Source organism: Bos grunniens, chromosome 9 (genome assembly GCF_055505025.1).
Source record: "Bos grunniens cultivar Pamir isolate PY7600 chromosome 9, Bosgru_T2T1.0, whole genome shotgun sequence".
NCBI classification, from domain to species: Eukaryota; Metazoa; Chordata; class Mammalia; order Artiodactyla; family Bovidae; genus Bos; species Bos grunniens.
In genome coordinates, this window is record NC_141173.1 from 102,862,683 (window position 1) to 102,887,152 (window position 24,470).

The 24,470-nt window shown below is 53.5% G+C and overlaps 1 protein-coding gene across 3 annotated transcripts in view; it reads left to right on the forward strand.

The window, feature by feature from the left end:
* Nucleotides 1-1,075: 1,075 nt before the first annotated feature.
* The window catches only part of CCR6 (C-C motif chemokine receptor 6), a 29,036-nt gene continuing 5,641 nt past the window's right edge, over nt 1,076-24,470 (forward strand). Inside the window, exons 1-2 of one of the 3 annotated variants that reach the window (XM_086316686.1) lie at nt 1,076-1,204; nt 2,994-3,154. The gene's annotated coding sequence lies outside the window, so the exon portion shown is untranslated. Of the gene's footprint in view, nt 1,205-2,993; nt 3,155-15,111; nt 15,239-24,470 lie in introns of those variants that run through there. The other 2 variants (XM_086316688.1, XM_086316687.1) reach the window with 2 other exon arrangements.

Genomic DNA, 24,470 nt, shown 5'->3' on the forward strand with positions numbered 1-24,470 from the left:
CTGTTTCAGTCACAGCTACAACACTTTGGCCTAGAAAGCTTCTCAGCACATAATGGAGCTCAGTAAGTATTTGCTGAAAGCATAAATGAATTGTGGTTTAATTTTCAAATCCACTGCTCCTGATTTATAGGCTCTGGAGAAAATTACGAAAACATCCTTGTGTGCTTGTTTCTTTCCCTCAGGAAAATGCTTTGCCAAAATAATTTGTCAGGATTAAGCAAAAGGATAAATATGAAAAGTTGCTTCTACTTTTATTAGACATGTTAATTGACATTAACAATACTACATATAGTCATGTGGAAAAGAAAGCAGACGGCTGGACAAACCAAGGAGGAAGCTTCTCTTTTCTTGCCCATCAGGGTCACCGGTGTTTCTCTCAAGGGCCAGTTTAGGACTTTCCACAGAGGGGTTTGTGGCTCGACTCATTCTATTCTAGGTTTCAGAGAAGGTACCCCAGATTCCCCTCAAATTACAGGATTGTCCCCAGACTGAACAGTTGCTCTGGGGGTACAGATGCTCACAGGTCAGGTTACGACGTCACGGCTGCAAACTATAGACCATGGTGACATTCCTCCTTTACGGCTGGGTTACGCCTTCTTTTGGAGCTGACCACTGACCCACATTATTTGCGATGTGCTGATTCTCTATTTATCATTTTTACTTTTAAAGCATAGTCATGTGGTTTTTTTTTTTTTTTTTACGCTTTTTGTTCTTTACAGTCCAGAATGTGAGTAGTTGTCTATAAAGTTCATTAGGTATTATGTGGAACTTTTCAGAGAACTTTATAATCATTCTGATTAATTTGTAATTTCCAAGAAGAATAAAAAATATTCCACAGACCAATAATTCTGAAACAAGAAAAAAAAATTTTCTCTAAAATTGAAATTATTAAGTGACCTAGTTGCATAAGCTTGCCTTCCTTCCCCCGTCTTATTTTCTGCCTTTCTATGACCTGAGGTATGTACTGGAGGAATAAAGTTTGTGGTGAGGCACTCACCACACCGCCCAGCACGTGGGCACAGAATGAGCGCTAGGACACCCGAGGAGCAGGCACTAAAAATTCAGCCTCCGGGCCACTTCCGTCAGTACAAAGCCCGGGGGTTTACCCTGGCGAAGAGGAGTCTGAAGATTTAAGAGACCCGAGCTTCACGAGGGACAGCTCTGCGGCCCTGCATTTGTGGAATAAGGAGCTACTCCTCTGCCGGTAAGTTTTTATTTCATCTCGGAATTTAGAAAACGTTGTGTCCCTGTTGTGTCAACTGGTTAGTGTGTTGAAGGTAAAATAGTGTTGAGAAGCTCCGTATCGTCCCGTCAGACACTGGTCCTCACTTAGACCTCCTAGTCACGCCCTGGGGAGAGGAGGAGAGACACTGGCTGGTTGAGTCCAGGACGTGCTGGCTGCTGTTCCAGAGATGTCACCGTTACTGCTTATGTAATCTCACTCCAGTGTTCTTGCCTGGAGAATCCCAGGGACAGGGGAGCCTAATGGGCTGCCATCTATGGGGTCGCACAGAGTCAGACACGACTGAAGCGACTTAGCAGCAGCAGCAATCTTACGTTGTATTCTAACTGCAGTCCTGGGAGCAGGTGTGATTAAAGAGTTAGAAAAAGCCACTCCATCCATGCTAGCGTGGAGGGAGCAGAGTCCCTTCAAGCCTCCAGGACCTGCTGACGCTGACCAGCCCTTGTGAAAAGGCTGTGGAAACACTGGCAAAGAACCTAATAAGCCACCGCCACCTTTGAATGAGCGATCTCACAGTTGAGCCTTGACTGTGAAGGAGAAACAGACTCTACAGACCCAAACCAGATGTGGTCTCCTTAACTTACTCTTTGCACCTGTGCTGGGCTGCATCATGCACAGAACGGGGTGCTGGTGGGTTAAAATGCAGATGGGGCGCAGGCCTGGTGGAGGGGAGGGTGCTGGCCTGGGTGACCCATGGTAGGAACTGCCCTAGAGCACAGGGTGGTGTCTAGGTGAGGGGACGGGGCAGAGCTGCTCCCATGCAGAGGGGGCGCTTAGGGACGGGGCAGGGAGACGGGCAGAAGGCCAGGCGGCCTGGAGCCAGCTCCACAGGAGAGCAGGGCCCGCGGTGGGTGTGCTCCTATGGGTGGACGTGCTCGTGGGTCTGCTTCAAGGGGCTGGACGGTGCTGCCCTTCATGGGAAGACGTTCTTGTGACACAACCATCTTTCAAGTGAAAGTGACAAATAGGTGGTGATGAGTTTCACTCTGCTGTGGGTTCATGCATTTATGTCATTAAAAAATACTGCCATTCCGTTCATATGACAGCACCGAGGCATTTGCCTTAATCTTTGGCTCGGTCTTCTCTTATTAAACACATCAAACCTCCTGAGCCCTCACTTACCTAGAGGTCTCTTATCGAATAGCATCAACCCTCTAAGACAAACTGAGAAAGAGGAAATTAACAAAAAAGAGCCTCTGCAGCTAAAATAGATGCCACAGAGCCCATCCCCCACAGCTTTTCTCCCAGGGGAGACCCTCAGGGGCTCATCTAGATGCACTGACTCTTATTTTAGGTGCTGTTCTGATAAGTAACACTGTTTGGTTTTCCAGGGCAGAGCTCAGAGAAGCAAAACGTTTCCAAGTGGGAAGGTCGCTGCTGAGTGAGACCCCGGGAGGAACGAGGCAGGGGAGAGGATGAGGTTGGGTGGGAACACCCTAGAACACAGAGAGGACAACTCAGTGTGCTAAACTTTGGGGCCATATAGGGCACAGCAGACGGCCCCAGGCATCTGCGTGGCCCCTGCAGAGGAGAAAATCACATCCACAGGGGTGACCACAAAGGAATTCAGAGGCAGGGCTGGAGGACAGAGATTTTACTAGAAGGAGCGTTTGAGCAAGAACCTTATAAATCAGATCTGAAATTTTAGAACATTTAGTCCTGGAGCTGATCGACCTCAGTTGAAAGAGAATTCAGAATTACCTTCCCCCAAGAGCAAGGTGAGTCAGACACCGTCGTGTTCCTTCATTAGGTCCACTCGGCCTGTGGGGCTCACAGCGGCGGACGAGGTCGCAGGATCCAAAGAGGAGGCCTTACTGGGGAGGACCAAGGTCTAGGATGCACAGTCCTTTGTGCTTTTTACAGGAGCTTTGGGAGTCGAGTGAGGAGCTGGAGGCCTGAGAAAGAGACCAGGTAACAAAGAAAAGATGGGGGTGTCGAGGCAGAGGAGGGAGCGGTCTGGGCGGAAGGTGAGGAGGGACACGGCGGAGCAATGCTGAGACAGGGAGCAGTGGCCGTGGGCCTGGGGGCGCGGGCACAGGGACCGGGGCGGGTCCTGGGCGGGCAGATGTGGGGCAGGGTCCCCCGCCGCCATCGGGGGTCCCCAGGGTGGGGGTGGGGCCAGGCCTCTACACGACTCTCCTCAGCGTCCTTCTCCTGGATGGAATCGCAGGCACTTCCTCCCCGTGCTCTGTCTCCCCTTCATCACACCAAGCGCCGGAAATCCTCGGGTGAAGGGATGACTGGCTGCAGACTGCGGGCACCCTCTGGTTTCTCCTGCCCAGCCGCGCCGGGGCTGTCAGGGGCTGCGGGACCGTCCGGGGTTTGTTCGGTCAGGGTCTGGAGAGGTCATCCGGATACTCAGCCCACGTGCTTGGAAGCCCCTCTCACCGGCAGAGGAGTCCTGTACCCGAAGGCTGGTCATGGCAGAGGAGGCCACGGCGGCCGCCGGCCGTCTCAGTGACTGCTGCTGTGACAGCCGGGGAGCAGCCGGCTTGCTGTCGCATATCACAACCCGGGCCTTTCTCATTTCTGTAGCAGCCTTATAAGTCAGCCTGGAGGTTCCCGTTAGACAGACTGAGAAAGGAGGCTTGAATCTGGGTCACCGAGGAGCGCAATGAATCAGTGGCGGCCCCAGACTCTTCGCTCGGCCCCCACCGCGCCCCAGCGGGCACCGTCGGGAACTAAGGCTGGAGGTCCTTACTAAGGCTGGAGGGCTCGAGGAAGGAGGCTGTCGATGTTACTTGTGGGTTTATCTGACACCAGAATTATTCGCGTGGAGGTCCCCGCACGAAAGGATGTGTGGTTTTCAGGTTTGCTTCTGGCAGATAAACAGAGGTTTAGGAAACGGAAAGTCATGGTCTTGTGTGTGTAATTAAATGAAATGCCATGAAGCGGCTTGGCCTCCTTCGGCCTTTCTGTCGCTTTCCGGACTCTAACACAGGCTGCACCGTTCACACCCCTCCTCCCCTATTTGGCCGGCGGTGGCCTCTGCTCCCCAGCCGTGAGGTGGGGGGCTCCCTGGCCTCGGATGGGGGTCTGCAGGGGCCAGCACTAAGGCTGGCACAGAGCCTTCCCGCTCTGTTTTTCTTTGAGAATGGTGTGCAAGTGTCAGCCATCTATTTTTTTAAAAAATTTTATTTCCTTGGCCATCCTGGGTCTTCACTGCCGCTCAGGCTCTCTCTAGCTGTGCTTGAGCGTCTCCTGGCAGTGCCTTCTCTCGCCGTGGGGCTCGGCCTCAGGGGCACTCGGCTTCATCACACAGCACCCAGCCGCGGGAGCCGTGGCTCTTGGACTGAGTTGCGCTGAGTCACGTGCGGTCTCCCTGGATCAGGGATGGAACGCGTGTCCCCTGCACGCACTCGGCTTCATCACGCAGCACCCAGCCGCGGGAGCCGTGGCTCTTGGACTGAGCTGCGCTGAGTCACGTGCGATCTTCCTGGATCAGGGATGGAACGCGTGTCCCCTGCGGGAGCCGTGGCTCTTGGACTGAGTTGCGCTGAGTCACGTGTGGTCTCCCTGGATCAGGGATGGAACGCGTGTCCCCTGCACTGGATTCTTTACCGCTGCACCACCAGGGAAGCCCCCTGCGCCTTCTTGATGTGAAACGGGGGTCTTTCTGTCTTCCCCACTCTGTGACCTAATTCTATCCGTTCTGGTAAAATTAGTCATGCCCTCGATGAAGAGTTTCAAAGTAAGTCTGAGAAAAGCCAGTCCCACTGGAAGGTAGCTTTAATGCTACTTGGAGCGCTTTCCTTGGTCATAATAATCTTGCACGGGTTTCCCTGTTCTGAACTGGAGGTCATATGCAACAACTCCTTTCACCATTTCCTGGATCTGATTTGAAGGAAAACAGCATGTTCACTGCTCAGGAAACCAACGTGAAAGCTGTGACTACAGGGGCACTCAGAGCGAGGAGATTATCAGGAGCTATCTAGCAGGTGTAATTTTCTGGCGGTTCACCTGAATGATATCTGCAACAGTTACTGCAACTAGCCCTTTTCCTGTTCTCAGAGACCGTTTAGTTGTACAACCACGTATCTCCTTACTAAGCACGTAGAAAGGCAAAGACGCAGAAACAAAGTTGCTCAAGTTACTCTTCTCGCGTCTCTACCTCCTGAGCCCCCGCTGTTACCATTTCAGTGTATTTCTGCCGCGCCCTGTGTTCCGGGAGGACTGTAGCTTTACAGTTTTGTCCTGTCCCTATTTTTGCTTAGAAGCTTTGGTAAGAATAAGGCTGATCTAGAATATCGTGCTCAGGGTTAGAACTTTAAAAGTTGGGGCACCATATAAAATTTTTGCAAAGAAGTCTCTCTTCTCATGGGGTCAACCCACAACCTTGAAAACCTTCCTCTCCTCCCCCACTTTAGAGACACCAGGCTTTAGAAAGAGAGTGAATATTGGTTCTAGCCATGTCGTTTTTAAAATAGTGGCTGTGACCAGCATCTGGGACCCTCGCAGGGCACCAGTGTGTGTGTCTGGGTGATGGGGTCTCTTCCTTCTTGAGGAGCTCCGAAGTCAGCGGCCAGGAGGAGAGGATTCCAGACGCTCCGGCGTCCCTGAGGAGCCTGCCTCACCTCCCTGCTCCCCCCAGACCCGCCGGCTTTCCTGGAGCCTCGTACAGCCTGCCCCCGCCACCCTAACCCGAACCCCACGCCCCGTCCCTGTCCCCCTCCGCACACCCCTCTCCCACCCCATCACTCTTTCCTCCCAGCTCCCCTCTCCCTCCATCACCTCCCAGGACTCTGCTTTTTAGACCAGGTAGCCCCCTTTCCCTGGGCACGCGAGGCAGCAGAGGCATCCTGTCTGCAGCACACGCGGGGAGTTCAGAGGGAGGGAAGCCCAGACTCCATGGCCGGGTGGCCGGGGCGTCTGACCCCCTGCCCTTGCCTGTGGAGACTGCCTCCTCCTGCCCTCAGGTCCTCTGGCCCACGGCCTCCCTTCTGGCACGACTGAGAACAAGGCTGTTCCTTTTCCACGCCAGCATCTTCCCCGTGGTCCCCTCTCCAGCCCTGGGGTAGCCGGCCGCCCCCTCCTTCCCGGTGCGTCCTGGTTCCAGGCCCCTCCTGCTCCCTGACTGTGCTCTGCGCTAAGCAGGCCTGCATGTGAAGGCTCCTGCACCCTGCCTGGAGGCCGTTACTGCCGTGGTCATCCAGACCCAGAGCGTCAGAAGCGAGTGAGCTTACTACAAACAAAGAGCAGAGGTGATGAGGGCGCTGGGAGCGCCCCGGCCGACCTCCTTACAGGCAGGGGAGAGTCGCCAGGACGCCGGGTCAGGCCAGCTCAAGGGTGAGCTGATGCTCCTCGTGAGTTAGCAGTCAACTTGTAGAGCCTCAAGACAAGGAAAATTCCTGCCGGAAGGGTGGCATTCGGTGACTGGTGAGGATGAGCTAGGCTGAGCACCAGAGTGGGTGTTTCTGCCTAATTTGGGATCAGAGAGCTGCCTGGGAAGATCAGGGGAGCCTTTGGCAACCGTTACAAAGGGCCTCAGTCAGTTCCGGAGGGGACCTTGGTTCTGGGCTCCGTGTCCGTGGCCTTGGGACAGGACTGTGTGATTACTTCCAATAGATCCTGGCCCGCTCGGGACTGCCCTGCCATTTCCAGGTTCTGGGAACCCAGGCTGGTTGGCCACCCTAATCCTGGCAGCCCATGAGGAGAGGACGGGATGGCGATGCTGGCAGGAACCCTGGACCCCATCTCTGAGGGCTGAGGGCTGGCTCCCATCCCGCCGTTGGTCCACCAGGGCCCTAACCCTCTGCTCTCCTGGGCTGTACCCGAGGGCTGAGCAGAAAAGCCTGGAGTCAGGAAATCAGGGCTCTGGGTGTTGAGATGGGGACCGTCTGGGTGGGCAGTCTCTGGCCCCACAGCTGCAGCTGAAATCAGATGTGGGCCAAGGGTGGGTGGGGGGCCACAGGGGGGTCCGCTGACTCCTGGGGTTCAACCAAGTTTCACTTGCTCCTGTTGCCCTCTGCAGTGCCATCTGTCTCTTTGGGTCTTAGTGCCAATTTTTTAGTTTTATTTTCTATTTATTCGTTTTTAAATTGAAGTATAGTTGACTTCTAATGTGTTAATTTCTGCTGCACAGCAGTGACTCGTTTATACATACATATATTCGTTTTTATTTTCTTTCCCACTATGCTTTATCACAGAGTATTGAATGTGGTTCCCTGAGCCATGCAGCAGGACTTTGTTGTTTATCACTGCCAATTAAAAAAAAATTTTTTTTCTACATCTGTGGTCTCTGTTTCCTGAGACCACACTCTCTTCTTAGACTCTTGTAATAATGCTTTCACTGAGACATTCATACTGAAAGCTTATCTTCCAAGAGCACTGTAAGCACCAGTGATTACAGCGAAGGCCAGTCTTCAGCCCTCAGACTCGGCTCTGCAGGGCTTTCTCCAAGCACGTGGCTCCCGGCCTGCTGCACTGACACCGCGCTGACTTCCGAGTGACCGCTGCTTCTGGCCACTGCTTTCCTCCTCACTTCAATTTGTCCTTCTGCTTCCTGGCTTCCCTGGCGGCCCAGAGGGTAAAGAGTCTGCCTGCAATGGGGCAGACCCGGGTTCCATCCCTGGGTTGGGAAGTCCGCTGGAGGAGGAAACGGCAATCCCCACCAATACTCTTGCCTGGAGAGTCCCATGGGCAGAGGAGCCTGGCAGGCTACAGTCCATGGGGTCGCAGAGTCATGCACGCCAGAGTGACCAACACTTTCCTGGGCTTCAGTGCAAGCCCCCAAGCTTTCATCAGCACCTCTGAGTTCAGCTGTGGCCTCCTGCCCAGAACTGCCCCTGCTTTGCGTTCTGGAGCTCCTCTGTGGGACGGCAGGGAAGAAGTGGGGAGCAGAGGAGCAGGAGGAAGGGGTGGGGGGCCGGCTGCTGGAGCCGAACGCACAGGAGGACCCGCACGGTGTGTGACTAGTCCACACCTTCATCCTCCACGAGCCTCCTCTTCCCTTTATCAAGGAGGAGACGGACCTCCAGAGACCGATTTGAGGAATGCCCGTCACGTGGCTGACCCAGATCTGAAGTCAAGACTCCCCCGTGACACGAGACCTCAGTCTCCGCACCTCGGATGAGTCTCATTTCCTTCCTCTTCGAGCACTTTCCGTCCTTCTGTGTAGAAATGCGTTAGAAACCTAGAAGTAAGCGTCCAGGTCTGATCCCCCCACGACTGTTGAGGTGGAAAAGCAGTTATCATTTTCATTCCTTGCTCCTCTGGCTTTTCAGAGCATCCTTTCTCTCCACGTTTATCCCAGAGGCACGCAGCCTGCGGGCATGGCTGGAAGCTCTGAGGTGTGTGCCCTTGAGGAAGCTGCCACGTCTCTGAGTTTCAGTCTGACGGCATCGGCACCCTCCGGCTTCCCGTTAGGATGAAGAGAGCAGGATGAGGGGAACACCAGGCCGGCTGGCTGCGCCCTCAAGCCTGCCAGCGGCTCTTGGCTCTGGGCCACCTCCCTCCTGCACGGCTCCCTGCCAGGGTCAGTTCTGGGAACTTAGCCCCTGCCCCTCCACAGAGAGGAAGTGGGGGAGATTTCGGGTTGACTTTAGTGCATGGCAATGGTGTGTGCTGTATTTCTACCATTATTGCTTCAAGGGCACCCCAGATCAGCAGCCACTGGGGGCCAGAGACTGGGGAGCCCCGCCGGAGAGCACAGGGGGTTTTTCTGAGCTAGTGACTGACAGCGGGCGAAGGAGATGGGCGAGCGCCTCACTGCCCCGGAGGACAATGCTCAGGGCGAAGAGAGACAGGACATCGACTCCGCAGCACGTGCCCTAAACGGGGAGGCTGGGCAACTTGGAATCTCGGTCAATTCCAAGACACACGGTGTCAGCACGGCTGGCAATTAATCCCCTCAATGAGATGCTCAGTGAGATGCCTGAAATGCAGGAGCCCCGGGTTCAATCCCTGGATCAGGAAGATCCCCTGGAGGAGGGCGTGGCAACCCACTCCAGCATTCTTGCTTGGAGAATCCCATGGACGGAGGAGCCTGGAGGGCTACAGTCCATGGGGTTGCAAAAAGTTGGACATGACTGAGCGACTTCACTTCTTCACCTCTTCATGAGATGCTCTTTGTCCCTAGCGGGAAATTTGCTGGCAGGATTCAGTGAGGAGGGTTTCCTTATTTCTCTGCAGAGGAAACGACACACCCAGGGCCCAGCCCCAAGGCGCCCCAGTGAGACCCTCTGCTGTCAACCTTGCCCGCTTCACTGCCCCAACAACATCCCTGTTCAGACATCTTATTTCCCCCACCTCTAGCATCCTGCCAGCAAATTTCCCAGTAGGGACAAAGAGCGTCTCATAGAGGCTGGAACGGACTAAGAGCCCAGGTTGCCCAGCCTTCCTGTTGGCGATCTTGGGAGGATGCTTTTTGAACAAAGTCCGGTTTTGCTGTGATTTCTGTGTTTGTGACCCGCCGCTCTACTTCAGGAGGGGCTGCTCCTCTGGGTGGGACGACAGCCCCAGTCACTCAGGGCTGCTCGGCCGGCCACCTCTGGTTATGGTGGCCCCAAACGGTAACCTGTTGCCCCCTCCCTCAGCTCTGGGGCCGGGGGCTCAGTGGAGTGGTTCTCGGGAGCCTGTCATGCAGCTGCAGTCAGGCTGGTGGGGACCCGGGTCAGGGAGGCGCCGTGGCCTGGCTGTCCCCCGGGGTCTCAGCGGGACCCTTGCCACCCCCACGTGGCCTCCCCCCGGGGCCTGGGCTCCTCAGTGCAGCACGGGGACTGGGTTCCAAAGGACGCCTGGCCGGGGGGAGCCGCAGGACTTCTGTGACCCAGCCTCCAAAGCCCCAGGTTGTCACGGCCGGTGGAGCGATTGGCCCAGCAAGTCAGGAGACCGCTCCAGACTCCAGAAGAGGGTCAATGTCCCCTCTGACCGCGTGAGCTGCAGTCTCTCTCTCTCTTTTTTTAATTCTATTTTATTTTAAATTAATTTATTCATTTTAATTGGAGGCTAATTACTTTGCCCACCTAATGCTGACTCATTTGAAAAGACTGTGATGTTGGGAAAGATTGAGGGCAGGAGGAGAAGGGGATGACAGAGGATGAGATGGTTAGATGGCGTCACTGACTCGATGGACATGGGTTTGGGTGAACTCCAGGAGTTGGTGATGGACAGGGAGGCCTGGCGTGCTGCGGTCCATGGGTTCACAGTTGGGCATGACTGAGAGACTGAACTGAACTGAATTACTTTACAATATTGTGGTGGTTTTGCCATACATTGACATGAATCTGCCATGGGTGGACATGTGTTCCCCATCCTGAGCCACCCTCCCACCTCCCATCCCATAGTGCACCAGCCCTGAGCACCCTGTCTCATGCATCGAACCTGGACTGGTGATCTGTTTCACATATGATAATATACATGTTTCAGTGCTAGTCTCTCAAATCATCCCACCCTCGCCTTCTCCCACAGAGTCCAAAAGACTGTTCTATACATCTGTGTCTCTTTTGCTGTCTCACATATAGAGTCATCGTTACCATCTTTCTAAATTCCGTATATATGCGTTAGTATACTGTATTAGTGTTTTTCTTTCTGACTTACTTCACTCTGTATAATAGGCTCCAGTTTCATCCACCTCATTAGAATTGATTCAAATGCATTCTTTTTATTAGCTGAGTAATATGACGCTGCAGACCATCCCCCGCTGGGCCCACACAGCTGCCAGCGAACGTCAGATTCGGAACTGATCATTTATCAGGGAGGCCCGGGGTCCCCTGAGACACCAAAGCCGGATGGGCCACCTGCCCGTCAGCAGACACGGGTCACCCGTGTGTCACACGTCTTTGGAAATCAGCCACAAAATTGAAAATATATGAAACCCTTGTCATCCCTTAGAGGGACACGCAGTTATCCGTGGTGAGGAAGCCCATGTGACTGAAGAACTTGCTTTAAAAAATTGTTGCCCAAAATTGTTTTAACTTTTATAATGAGAAATGTGTTTGCTCAGAGTCCATGCACATTCCCCCAAGTTCCTATTTTCCTTTTTTAAGAGTTTTATTTTCTACTGGGGAGCAGTTGCGCTGGGGGCGGGGTGGTAAAGCTTCTGTCCCCAACGTGGGAGACTTGGGTTCAATCCCTTAGTCGGGAAGATCCCCTGGAAAAGGGAATGGCAGCCCATGCCAGGATTCTTGCCTGGAGAGGCCCATGGACAGAGGAGCCTGGCAGACCACAGTCCATGGGGTCACAAGGAGTCGGACACGACTGAGCGACTAAGCACAGCATACAGTAAGCAGAGTGGCTCAGTTTATATCTGTACCTGTGTCTCTTGTTTTTCAAATTCCCATTTAGGTAGTTACATAATACTGAGCAGAGTTCCCTGTTCCGTACAGTGGGTCCTTGTTGGTTATCTATGTTAAATATAGCCGTGTGCACGTGGGTTTGTTCATAACCTATGCACATTTCCCAAGTTCCTCTTTTCCCTTTTAAATTCTTCTTCCTCCTAGGGGGGAAAGCTTGTCTTCTCTGCGGGGCTGGGACTCCCTTCTTTCTGGTTCCACAGATCCTGCCCTGGAGGAGCTGCCTCTCCACGCCAGTTAGTAGGAGGGTCCCCGGGACTCAACACAGTCTCACCTCAAAGGGTAAAGCACTCCCCACTTGGCTGTGATGTTAATTTACCAAATAGCCCCTGGGCTTTGTCCTGGATGAACTGTTCACATTTCCTGGCAGGCTTTCAGACTGGAAACTGTTTATATAAATCGCACGACCTAGGGTGGACCTCTTGCTCTTTAGGTCCATCAGCACATCATGCAAATGAGCCCCAGCATCTTATTGAAGTAGTGTTGAGAGCTCACAGATTTTTAACGTGGGAAGTTTTTGCTTTTCCAAAGAAAGTATTTATTTCTTTGGCTGCGCCGTGGCTTTGTTGCCTCATGTGGGGCCTTGCGTTGCGGCTCACAGACTCTAGCTGTGGGGCGGCGCTTAGCACGTGGAATCTCAGCTCCCAGATCAGGGATGGAGCCAGCGTCCCCTGCACTGCAAGGCAGATTCTTAACCACTGGACCACGAGGACAGTCCCAACATGGGGATGCTTGTAGAGAGAGAAAACAGATGGGTCTGAGCTTCTCAAGGATGGCATGTAGTTTGGAATCACTTTGAAGCAGAAGGAATTTGGGGGCAGAGGACACTGGAGGACGGCTCAGGCCCCCTGAGTCCCACCCAGGAGCAGCCCCGGGGTGGGTGGGAAGGCCACCGTCCGGGACTGGAGCCCGTCAGAGACCAGGGCCAGACCCGCTGCAGGCTGGCTCCCGCCTGGCACAGAGGAGGTGCTCGAGGGGCAGTGGTCCCTCAGGGGGCGCCCCCTCCAGCCCTGGGCTCCCCCGATGGGCGGCCCAGCACCTGTGTCCGGGAAGGGAAGGCGCTCTAGGCCCCTCGTCTCCGGGTGCTGCCTCCTGGCGCTGCTCTTGTCGGCGTGCTGAACCCCACTCGCTGCCCTTCGGGATCCTCAGCAAAGTCAAGTCTATTTTTCCTGTTTTAGGCAGGCTGGGGCCGGGGTGATACTGAGCCACAAAAGGACATACCTTACCACCCTCTCGCCAAATAAGACTGTCGAAGGGGACATCAGGGGGAACTGGTGGGTTAGAGGGTGTGTGACACCCATGTCCCTCGATCTGGCGGTGACCTGGCTCTTGACCTCAGCCAGGAGCTGGCATGGCGGGCAGCCCTTCCAGCAGCTTCCGCCTGCAGGAGCAGGGTCTCAGAGGAGGCGGTGGCGGCGGTGGGGTGAGGAGCAGGGGTGCGATGGAGGGGCGGGAAGGACACGGTCCCCTCCTCTCCCTCGGGCATTAGTCGTCCAGGTCAGGGACCGCTCAGGATGTCACGGGGAGGGTTCTTTTCAGAGGAGCGTGCAGGACACCGTGTCAGTGGAGAACCTCAAGACCCACCAGAGCAAGACAAGTCAGGACCCAGAGAGACTGTCCTTCCAAAGGATTGTTGTGAGACAGGGAAGAGCATTTTTGGGATGGCGGGGTCCTGGGGCCGTGAGGTCGTCCAGCCTCTCAGTCAGATGGAGAAAGGCTCTGCTTCTGCAGGTCGGGGGTAGGGGGGGGGCAGGGATGAGCAGAAACTGGGCAGGGAAGAAGCCCGCGAGGTCCAGGGAGAGGGTCCCGCTCTGTTCCGACAATTCCCAGGAGGAACAGAAAGGGGGCCGGGGCCATGCCACAGGGTGGCCGAGGCCTGGGGCGAGCCGGGCTCTGGGGTCCACAGCACGGAGACCCTGACCGATGCTCGGTCAGCACCCAGCCGAGGGACGGGGGCTGTGCGTGGGCAGCGTGGTCGGCTTAGCATGAGATGGGAGGGCACAGGCTCGGAAGGAGGGAACACGTGACTCCACCCGGCCTTGCTCTCTGTTGGTCTTTGCTGTAAAACCTTGCAAAGACCAGGGAAGCCAGGCATGCTGCAGTCCCCTGGGTCGCCGAGAGTTGGACATGACTTAGCTATTGAACAACAGTAGCACTTTGCTCTCAGTCTTTTTATGAAACGATTTCCTGAGACTTGGATCATAACGACTCACTACATGATGGTGAACACGTCTATGATTCTAGAATATTTTTTCTTTAACTTTTTTGCTGATTTCTTAAAGCCACTTATACTGAAAAACGAGCTCCCCTAGTGGCTCATCGAAATGCTCTTCCTCACACCCATCCCTAGATCCAGCGACACGCACTCGGGAGGCTTCTCACCTGCCACCTCCTAATGGTCACGTGTCCTGCTGTTTAGGGTCTTGTGTGCTTTTAAGTTGAGAGATAATTGACATCTGCCATTGTATTAGTTCCAGGTGCCTGACATGGTGATCTGATATTTACATATATTGTGAAATGAACCATAAGTCTAGCTAGCATCCATCACCACACAAGATGTTTTTGATCCCAGAGGATGCAACACCGTGTGTGTGTGTGTGTGTGTGTGTTAGTTGCTCAGTCGTGTCCGATTCTTTGCAACCCCATGGACTGTGGCCCACCAGGCTCCTCTGTCCATGGGATTCTCCAGGCAAGAATCCTGGAGTAGGTTGCCATTTCCTTCTCCAGGGGATCATCCCTACCCAGGAACTGAACCCCCATCTCCTGCACTGTAGGCGGCTTCTTTACCACTAATCCACCTGGGTTTTTATCCTCCCAAAACTCGAGTTTATTGAGCACTTTCTCCACTCCTGGGCTCCCCTGGGGGCTCAGAGGGTGAAGCGTCTGCCTGCAATGTGGGAGGCCTGGGTTTGATCCCTGGGTTGGAAAAATCCCCTGGAGGAGGAAATGGCAACCCACTCTAGTACTCTTGCCTGGAGAATCCCATGGACAGAGGAGCCTGGTGGGCTGCAGCCTGTGGGGTCCCAAAGAGTCAGAGACGCCTAAGCGGCCCACTCACTGCTCAGCCCCACTCCAGGCGCTGTCCTCCCTGCCAGTCTCGTGAGCCATGCCTGCTGCCCCGTGGCCATCTGGGGCTGCGCACCGCAGCCTTCACTGCGCAGAGGAGGGCCTGGGGCTGCGGAGGGTCAGAACCTGGCTGTGGCGTTCAGCTTTCAGGCGAACAGGGAGGGGGCTCCAGAGGTTCCATCCACCGTGCTCAATGGCCTTTCTAAACCCTCGTACGTCTTTCCGGGCAGCACACGATACCGCCCTGCTCCCAGAGGTCGCTGGCCCGGAGAAGCCATGTTTGAGCGCGATGTCATTGCCACACCTTGAAAGGCAGCTCAGAGCTGTTCTTGCAGGGATAACCCCACCCAGGCCCCTCCCTTCTCATCAGCTCTACTGCTGCTCCAGGGAGTCATATGATCGTTTTATAACCTACAGGATATAGATGGTTAACCATCTGTATTTGGGCAAATAGGCGTTCCTTTTACATAGGAAGTGGTAATTCAGCAATTTGCTTCTGGTTAATCCTGGCCCCTCACTGCTTTTTTCTTAATGACCATTAGAAAGTGCGTCTGGCGAGAGGTCACAGAGGGGATGCCTGCGCCTGTGTGAGGGCCGTGTAGCGGAACCGTGCGCTCCGGACCACGGCCTCTTGGAGGTGAGCCTGCTAAGCCCCTTTCAAAAACATCTTTTCTTCTCTGATCCTGCGTCTGAGGAATATTAGACATGGATCTGCTTGCCTCTTGAGGATTCCAGGATGCTGGCGTGCTGTCTGTGTTTACACTTGATAAAGCACGCTCACTTCCACACGTGCAGCGTCCTTGCACTTTGAGGACTAGTGCTGTGGGGGAAGCTTGCTTTCCCCCTAAACGTACAGCAAGTGATTTCATCCTGTCTCGCACTAGAGCTTGGGCAGTTTGGTCATTGCCTCATAATGTGACATCCGTGGGGCATCGGTCTGGGGAGAAATGTAGTTCTTTACTTAGATAAGGCCACAAAGAGTTTGGAAAGCCAAACCTGAGCTAAAAATGTGTTGGAGGTGATGAGAAAGGTGATTTAGGACAAAGTTCGAGTGAGGGTCTTGAATAGTTGGAGGTTGATTGGGAAGGAGCTTGTCAGGCAGTCATTTAAGAGAAATTGATGCGGTGGAAATTTTTATGAGACTCAGCACAACGCAGGAAAAGCTCTGATAATGGCTGCAAAGCCCACAGTGACGAGGGAGGTAGCGTCTCATGACTATAAAAGGGTGCATGGGGGTCTTTAAGACAGTCTCCACCGATTCCTCCAAAGCCCAGGTAGTTGCAGAAAACAGATATTGTAGTGATCAGCACTGGAAAGAAACCAGTGCCAAGTCTGAATTAGTCACTAGTTCTTGAAATGATTAGAGGTGTAACATTAATTACTGTAAATGAAAAAGAAAAGGTAAAATGAGCTTTTGAAGAAGCAAAAGGAACCAGAAGGGAAAAAAAAATACAAACCTATATTCAACTCACTGGAAAAAACCTTCTGGCTTCTTTCTTAACCACGTTTATGCAAAAGCAGAAGGAAGCCAGCCTAGAGTTTCAGCTCCACTGACATTCATCTAAAAAAGGATAAAACGCTGTGTGCCTGTGAGTCAAGTGAGTTAAGACAGCAGTGGCATGGCATTGAATGCCTACCTCTGTGGTATGTAAGGCTCTGATGTCTATAATGTTTTAAAGTAAGGACATTATTTAAGACCTTGTGGGAACTGTATAGTCCTTCAGTAAGACCGGCTGGAGACAAGGTGAATTAGAGTGAGCGGCAGGCTCCTCATTTGTAAAGCGGGCATGCTGTTGTTTAGTCACTAAGTCACATCTGACTCTTTGCGACCCCACGAACTATAGCCTCCCAGGCTCCTCTGTCCATGGAATCCTCCAGGCAAGCATACTGGAGTGTGTTACCATTCCTTTCTCCAGGGCAGAGAGTGAACCTGTGGCTCCCACATTGGCAGGCGGATTCTTCCCCATTGAGCCACGAGGAAAGCCTGTAAAGTGGGTGTAAGTCATCTGAAAGGGATGTTGAGAGACTTAGCACGGTCATAGACATACAGCAGGGATCCCAACGCCCACTGTGTGATTAGAGCATAAAGCGTGCACACCCGCCCTCCAGCCTCAGCAAACATGCACATGCGTGTACACAGGCCTACACACACACACATGCCTCCACGCGTGCACACTGCACACACGCACATACACATGCCACACACACGTAACACACAGCGCACACATGTAACACATAACACACGCCTCCATGTGTGCACACATCACACACACATACACACACACATGTAACACATAATACACATGCCTCCATGTGTGCACACAGCACACACACATTATACACACACCACACACATGTAACACATAACACACATGCCTCCATGTGCGCACACATCACACACACAATATACACACGCCACACACACATGTAACACACAACACACACATGCCTCCATGTGTGCACACACATACACATGCCACACACATGTAACACATAACACACACATGCCTCCATGTGAGCACACAGCACACACACATTATACACACGCCACACATGTAACACACAACACACATGCCTCCATGTGTGCACACACATACACATGACACACACATGTAACACATAACACACATGCCTCCACGTGTGCACACAGTACACACACATTATACACACATGTAACATAGAACACACATGCCTCCATGTGTGTACACAGCACACACACATTATACACACGCCACACACACATGTAACGCACAACACACACATGCCTCCATGTGTGCACACACACATACACACGCCACACACACATGTAACACATAACACACATACACATGCCCATACACGCAATGTAACATCCACACGCGCGCGCAGAGTTATGTACCCACATGTATGCTCGAGCATGTGCGTACTCACCATGTACACACGTGTACACATGTGTACACACACATACACCTTTTGTTCCTGTTCCTTGTCTTGGGGGCATCACTATTATGAGAATAAGCACAGATTGAAAACCGTCTGCTTTAATTTTAGCAAACGGTTAAACTTGTTTAATCTGTTTAAATGAAAACTTTAAGGTTTCCTTGCTGATAATACTTTGATAAATGTTAATGCTTCTGCATATTTAATTTTCATGGGTAGAGTCTGCCTTGGTCAAAGGGACCAAAGGCTGAGGGTGGCCTATTGCCCACCCCTCCTGCTTTTCCAGCCGCCTCCCCTCCTCCCCTCCCGGCCACTCTTCCCCTCTCTACCCTCTCCTCCCCTCCACCCCCTCGACACCTCCCTCCCCTCTACTCCCTCCCCTCTTCCCCTCTCTACACTCTACTCGTCTCCTCCCCTCCTCCCCCCCTTCCCTCCCCTCTTCCCCTCCACTACACTCTACTCGTATCTTCCCCTCCTCCCTCCTCCCCTCCCCCCTTCCCTCTCCCCTCCTCCCCTCCCCTCCTCTGCTCTACTACACTCTCCTCCTCTCCTCCCCTCCTTCCCCCTCCCCTCCTCCCCCCTGCTTCCCCTCCCCTCCTCCCCCCTGCTTCCCCTCCCCTCCCCTCCCCTCCTCCCCCTCCCCTCCCCCTTTCCCCTCCTCCCCTCTACTCCTCTCCTCCCCTCCCCTCCTCCCCTCCCTGTCGGACTACAGTTCACAGGGTCACAAAGAGTCAGACACGACTGAAGCCTCTTAGCAGCATGCAGTATAAAGACTGCACGTGATCAGGAAGGCAGAGGAGAGCATAGACATGAGGAGGATGCCAAGAAAGATACAAAAAGACTGAAGAAAGATCCTGAAGATGAAACACACAATGTGTAAAGTGAGATCACACACACAGGTGACTTCCCTGCTGGTCCAGGGGTTACGGCTCTGATTCTACATTTAGAAATTGAAATTGAAAACAAATTATAATAGCATCAGAAAACATGAAATCAAATATTTATGGACACATCCCCCCCTCCTCCCCCCTCCCCTCCCCTCTCCCTCTCCCCCTCCCCTCCTCCTCCTCCTCTCCTCCCCTCCTCCCCTCCTCCCCTCTCCTCTCCAGTATCCTGCTCCCCTTTGCCCCACCCGCTTCTGGCCCCAGCAAAGAGCCGACCAGTAATCCATCTCCCTGCGAGCCCGTCCTCGGTTACCTGGCCCCAGCGAAGACGCTGCCTGCTGAGGGCCTGAGCCATTCTGTGTCCTTGTCCTCTACCTGTGAGCAGGTTTCCAAAGCCCTCAGAGTCCCGAGAAGAGGCCTCTGTGCAATGGAGGCCCCGGGGGGCGGCGGGGGCAGCCTCTGGTAGGCTTGAGAGCAGCTGGGCCGGGGGAAGGGCCACGGCCCTCTGCACTGCTGTTCTAATCTGAGGACACGTGCCGTGAGGTGTTCTTTGCATTCCTGAGCGAGGCAGTCAGTTAGCTGCTCGTTTCGGAGGTGCCTTCTTTAGTACACGGTACCTAATTACAGCGGTCCAAGGCAGCCATGTTGCTTAATCGTGATGAAATGTAAATTAGCATTGTGAACACCATGTTAAAGATGTTGGTCTAATTAAGTAGCGCTAAGGTTTCCCCGAGTCATCGCGGTGTGACAACTGAAGGCAGAGGCTCGCTCCCCAAGGCTCCATTCAGTCTTGGGTTCTGGCACATCTACTTGTCATTTATGGCCTCAAACCTTCAGTGCAAAAGTCGTGCAAAGGTTCAGCTTGTTGCTGTGTGCCTCTGCCAAAGGAAGAGAAGCCATTCGATGGCCTGAGTTTTAGAAACATGAGTTCTGTGTGTCCGCGATGAGAAGTGACTCCGCCGGGGCTGGTGCAGGGCCTGTTCGCCGTCCCCTTCCTGCAGTCTCTGAGGGTGCATCTACTCCTGGCCGCAGCCTGGCATGGAGACCAGCTGATACCGAAGGGGAGGCCTCCCTTGCCTTGGGGATGTCCTCCCAGCACTGGTCCGAGCTCCGACCAGTGCTGGCAGCTTGTGGCTAGGCGGCTCGTGGGCCTGACGTTTATGCTTGTCTCGGAAGGAAGGGAGGGAGGGCGGAAGCAGGGAAGGAAGGACTCCTCTCCGTCAGCTTTTTCCAAAGGGCGACACAGGTTCTGAGGAGCCCCTGGGGATAAACGATGACGCGGACGTTCCAGAAGGAGGAGGCAGGAGGCGGCAGCTCCCAAAACTAACCCCAGAGCTTCTCTTCCCGGCCCATCCTCACCCCTGCTTTCTGTGAAGCCAGAGCATCTCCCAGGGACTCACTGATCTAAGCTCACTGACTTACATGCTGATCTAAACTCCAGCGCTATAGCTGTTAGAGGCTGGACTCCCCGACGAAGCCACGGCGCTCACACAAACGTGCATTAGAGTCACTGGAGGCGCTGTGAAGGGGGGTGAGTGGTCGCCACTGCCCTGCGCGGGCTCTCGAGCTCATCTGATGCCCACCTGCCCTGATGGCTCAAAAGACAGGTGAGCACGGGCTCCTGTTGTGAGCAGGACATGTGAAAGCACCATCCCCAGGCGCCCGTGTCTTTACCCGCTCACTGCCCGGTTGGAAGCTGTCTTTCCCCCGCCCCACACCCTCGGTGGACGGGGCTCCAGCAGCCCCAGCTCCAGGCTTACTGGTGGCGAAGCGTCCGGGGCACACGGGGCTGTTTGCCTCAGAGATCCTCAGCCAGACCCTCCCCTCACAAAGGTGCCTCGCAAGGTTCCAGCCCGTCCTGCCCCCACGGCCCCCAGCTGGAGAGGAGAGGGGCACCCGCTCTAACCCTTTCCTCTCCAAAGAGCACTCCACCAGAGACTCTGATTGGGCAGGTCTGACCTGGCTCACACGCGCCTGAGCAGTGACCACTGCGCCTGACCTGGGCTTCGCTGGCCCCCAAGGCAGCTCATGCCCAGCTTGCCAAACCGTTCAAATAATCTTCCTGACGTTCGGTCAGTTATTTGGATGCCATCTCTACTCATTGGCCGCCTTCTCACCCTTTGCAGGAGCGGGTAAGCCTAGACCCTCTCAAATGGCCTCCCTGCAGGGGGCCAGTGATCTCGCCCCTCCCTGGCCCCGTCTTTGCAGAGGAGCCCCCGGTCTGCTGCACGGGGTCTCTCTGCACCATCACGGCCGCTTGGCTTCCCTTGCTTCTGGCCAGCAGTGTTTCCCACAGCACAACTCTAAATTCCTCTGTAAGTCTGACCGCTGTAGACTCGACGACGCTATCCCGCACCCTGTCTTAAACCTTACAGCAATCTGGCCCAAGAATGGAGCGTCAGTTACTTTTAACATTTATTGAGCATTATTTCACTTTTCTATTTTGGTTGTGACAGATTTCCACATGTCTGTTTTATTCTCTGTTCATTAAAGCAGGTACAGAAATGTCTCCTTTTAAACATCTTAATGTTTTTACCAATTTTCATAAGAACAACAGAGAGTCCGTCTGTTACAAAGGACAGAATCATTCTCCAAAAAGCTGACTGTTGCTCCTCAAGATCTGAGGTCATTACCTGAGGGGAAAGAAAGGCGCTTTGCCCGACGTGGTGACGCTGATGCCCATCTGTCACCAGCACGATTCCGTCACAGAGCTGACGTGATTTTGTAATGAGGGCAGTGGTCTGGGGCAGGCTGAACCATTTCCAGGTACTGCTCGTGCCTGGTGCACACGAGGACTCGAAAGCCGTGTTTCCAAGAACACCGAGCTTCACCACAAGAGTGATGCATCCGTCATCGTCCACGTTTGAATAATGCTTATTCCCAACAGCTGTATAACACTATCCCTGAAAGATAGGGGATTTACAGATGCGGGTTACTGTGGTGCATTCTGCCGTTTTAATCAGAAAAAAAGAGTCAATCAAAGGAAATTAAAATAATGTCTCAAGGTTTCCCGGGTGGTGCCGTGGTTATGAAGCCCCTGCCAATGCAGGAGATGTGGGTGCCATCCCGGGGTCAGGAAGATCCCCTGGAGGAGGACATGCAGCCCCCTCCAGTACTCTTGCCTGGAGAATCCCTTGGGCAGAGGAGCCTGGCGGGCTACAGTCCATGGGGTCGCAAAGAGTCGGACACAACTGAGCGACTGAGCATGCCCTTCACTGACTCACTCAGGAACAGACGTGATTCCGGCCTGGCTTCTGAAGTCTCTTCTGAGAGTGTCCCCCGTGTGGCCTGAAGGTCTGGAGCTTATTTTCGGTGCATCCTTGCATGCTCAGCGTCAGCAGCCGTTGCACAATCATTGATTGAACTATTATCATCGTTAATAACAGATCGATAGCATTATTATCTATCACAGTGCAGTTGAAAAGTAGTTTCCCTGAGTGGGGGTCCAGCTGGGCCCAGTGCCCTGGGTCCTCCCTGGCTGCGTTTCAGCGGGGCTGCCCCCCTTGTCTCCACACGGGACGAGGAGCTGACCCCGCCCCACCCAGGCGCCCACCCAGGGCCCATGTCGACGCTCCAGGTCTGGCCTCCCCCCGGGCCCCCAGGCCCCACGGCCCCCCGCAGCACGGGGTCTCCGCTCCTGCTCTGCCCCAGCCCCTCCCCCTCAACCTGTCCCTCTTCCTCCTTCTGGGGTCATCTCTACCCCTTCCCCCGCACGGACCCTCCACAACCCGCTCGGCCCTCATGGGGACCTGTCGCCAGCATCAGTGCGTTGATACGGGACCCCGTGCACTTGTTTTTACGCCGCTTGAGGCACGGATGGCAGCAGTAAATGCCCCCAGACTGAAAGCAGCCTTCAGTGGGCTTTGCCAGCGGCCATCATCCTGATGGGGCGCGTCTCGGGCACCTCAGAAAGGCCCCCCGGGCCATTCCGGCAGCCCCTTCACCCCACTCCCCACCCACGGCCGTCACCGACTCGGCTTCCACCACTGTCGTCCGGCCTCTTCTAGAATTCCGTATAATCGAAACAACGCAGAACCTGGGCATACAGGTTTAAGTTCTTCACCCAGAAAAATGCCCTGGCGCTGCGGGCGCTCAGCAGCCCCTGGCTGCCCGTGGACTGGGGCCCAGTGTGTGTCTGGGGCGCCAGCCGATGGGCACCGGGGTTCTTTCCAGCCCGGGCCCTGAGAACAAGCCTGTGACTGCGTGTCTTCCACTTTCATTGTCCTGGGTGAACGCAGGGCTCAGCTGCGGTTCAAGTGGTGAGTGTGTGCGTGTGTGACCCGAGAGGCCCGGCCCTGTGTTCTCAGAGCCGGTCTCTGCGTCACGGCCCCACTGCTTGGGGGGATGCCCTTGGCCGGCTCTTCCACATTGTCGCTTGCCCTTTTGATTTCAGCCAGTCTGGTGAGCGTGACATGACCGCTCACTGCGGTTTTAACTTGCATCTCCCTGAGAACTAAGGGCTCGGTGTGCCTTTGGGTATGCTTTTTGCCGTCTGTGTGTTTTCTTTGGTGACTCGACTTAACATCTTTCACCTGATTCTTTCTGAGTCCTCACTGAGTTGTAAGTGTTTGAAGATGTCGGCTGCAGTGAAGAGATACAAATTTACATTTTTTTCCCCATTCAAGGTCTTTTCATTTTCTGAAGTCTTTCAAAGCGGCAGAAGTCTTAAATTCTGATGAGTTACAATTTATCAGTTCTGAGCCATCTATATGAGATCTCCTCCATCCCCAAGGGCATGACAACTTTCTGCGATGCTTTCTTCTGGGTGTTCTGTGCTTCTAGCTCTCACATAGAGAGCTGTAACCTGTGCTGATTTTTTTTTTTTTTTTTTTTGCCTGTGGTGTGAGATAAGGGGTACAGATCAACTTTCATACAAGAATATCCAGCTGTGCTGGCTCTATTTACTGAACGGACTGTTGTTCCTCCTGAATTACCTTTGATCCTTTAGTAAAAACTGAGTCTCTTTTCTGCTCTGCTGCTTCATGGATCTGTTCTCTTATAGCACCCGACTGTCATAACTACTGCAACTTCGTAGCAAGTCTGGAGTTCGGGTACTGTAAGTCCTACATGTTTGTTCTCTCTTTCAAAGTTGCTTAGGCTATTTTAAATCCCTTGAGTTTCTTTATCATTTTAAATTTACCTTGTCGATTTCTACAAACACCCCTGCCACCGTTTTCACTTGGGTTTGTTTGTCTCTGTAGATCAATTTGGAGTGAACTGACCTTTGAACAATATTGAATTGTTTGATCATAAATATATATCTCCATTAATTTAGATTATTTAATTTCTCTCTGTGTTGTTTTATAGTTTTAAGGGTATGGATAAGGGGGGAATGTGTCCATAAACATCTGATTTCATGTTTTCTGATGCTATTATAATTTGTTTTTCAATTTCAATTTCTAAATGTTGCTGGAATATAGAATCACAATTGTTTTGTGCATGTCAACAGAGTTCAGTCTGATGTTAATCCCCATCGGTGTGTTTTTTTTTTTTTTCGCACCTGAGGGGTATTATGGATCTTAGTTCCCTGACCAGGGATCGAACCTGAGCCCCCTGCAGTGGGAGCACAGAGTCGTAACCCCTGGCCCAGCAGGGCAGTCAGCAGTCTGTGTGATCTCATTTTACACATTGCGTATTTCATCACGATTTTTCTTTAGTCTCTCTTTACCTTTCCTGGCATCCTCATCGTGTCTACACTCTCCTCTGCCTTCCGGATCACGTGCAGGGTTTATCGTGCATGCGTGCCAAGAGGCTTCAGTCGTGTCCGACTCTTTGTGACCCTGTGAACTGTAGCCCGCCAGGCTCCTCTGTCCACAGGATTCTCCAGGCAAGAACACGGGAGCAGGTTGTCCTGCCCTCCTCCAGGGGATCTTCCTGACCCAGGGATCGAGCTTGTGTCTCTGATGTCTCCTCCTTTGGCAGGCGGGTTCTTTACAATTAGTGCCGCTTCAGGAACCTCACTATATTTATACTAGCATCAGACCACGGGGCTGCAGAGAGTCAGACACGACTGAGTGGCTAGCAGACTCATGTATGGTGTATTTATAGCAGGTGCTGGGGCTTCTG